A 520-nucleotide genomic window follows, 5' to 3' on the forward strand; every position below is an offset into this window, starting at 1 on the left:
GTGGTGGCTCACACCTGTAATCCTAGTACTTTGGGAGGCCAAGGGGGGGCAGATCACTTGAGGTCAGGTGTTCGAGACCAGCCTGGCCAACATGGCGAAATGCCATATCTACTAAAAATACAAAAATTAGCTGGGCATGGTGGCGCATGCCTGTAATCTCAGCTCCCGGGGAGGCTGAGTTGGGGGAATTGCTTGAACCAGGGAGGCGGAGGTTGCAATGAGCCAAGATTGGGCCACTGTACTCTAGCCTGGGTGACAGAGTGAGACTCTGTCTCAAAATAAATAGATAGTCTGCCTGGCTGCAATTTTCATCTCAATGAGACTGGTTTCCAAATTATACCCTCAGCTTCAATCCTTCCAGAGCTTCAGTCTACCTTTTTTTCTTTCTTTTTCCTTTTTTTTTTTTTTTTTTGAGACAGGGTCTTACTCTGTCACCCAGGCTGGAGTGCAAGCAGTGTGATCTTGGCTCACTGCAACCTCTGCCTCCTGGGTTCAGGTGATCCTCCCACCTCAGCTTCCA

The sequence above is a fragment of the Mandrillus leucophaeus genome, unplaced genomic scaffold, assembly GCF_000951045.1.
Source record: "Mandrillus leucophaeus isolate KB7577 unplaced genomic scaffold, Mleu.le_1.0 Scaffold1, whole genome shotgun sequence".
NCBI lineage: Eukaryota > Metazoa > Chordata > Mammalia > Primates > Cercopithecidae > Mandrillus > Mandrillus leucophaeus.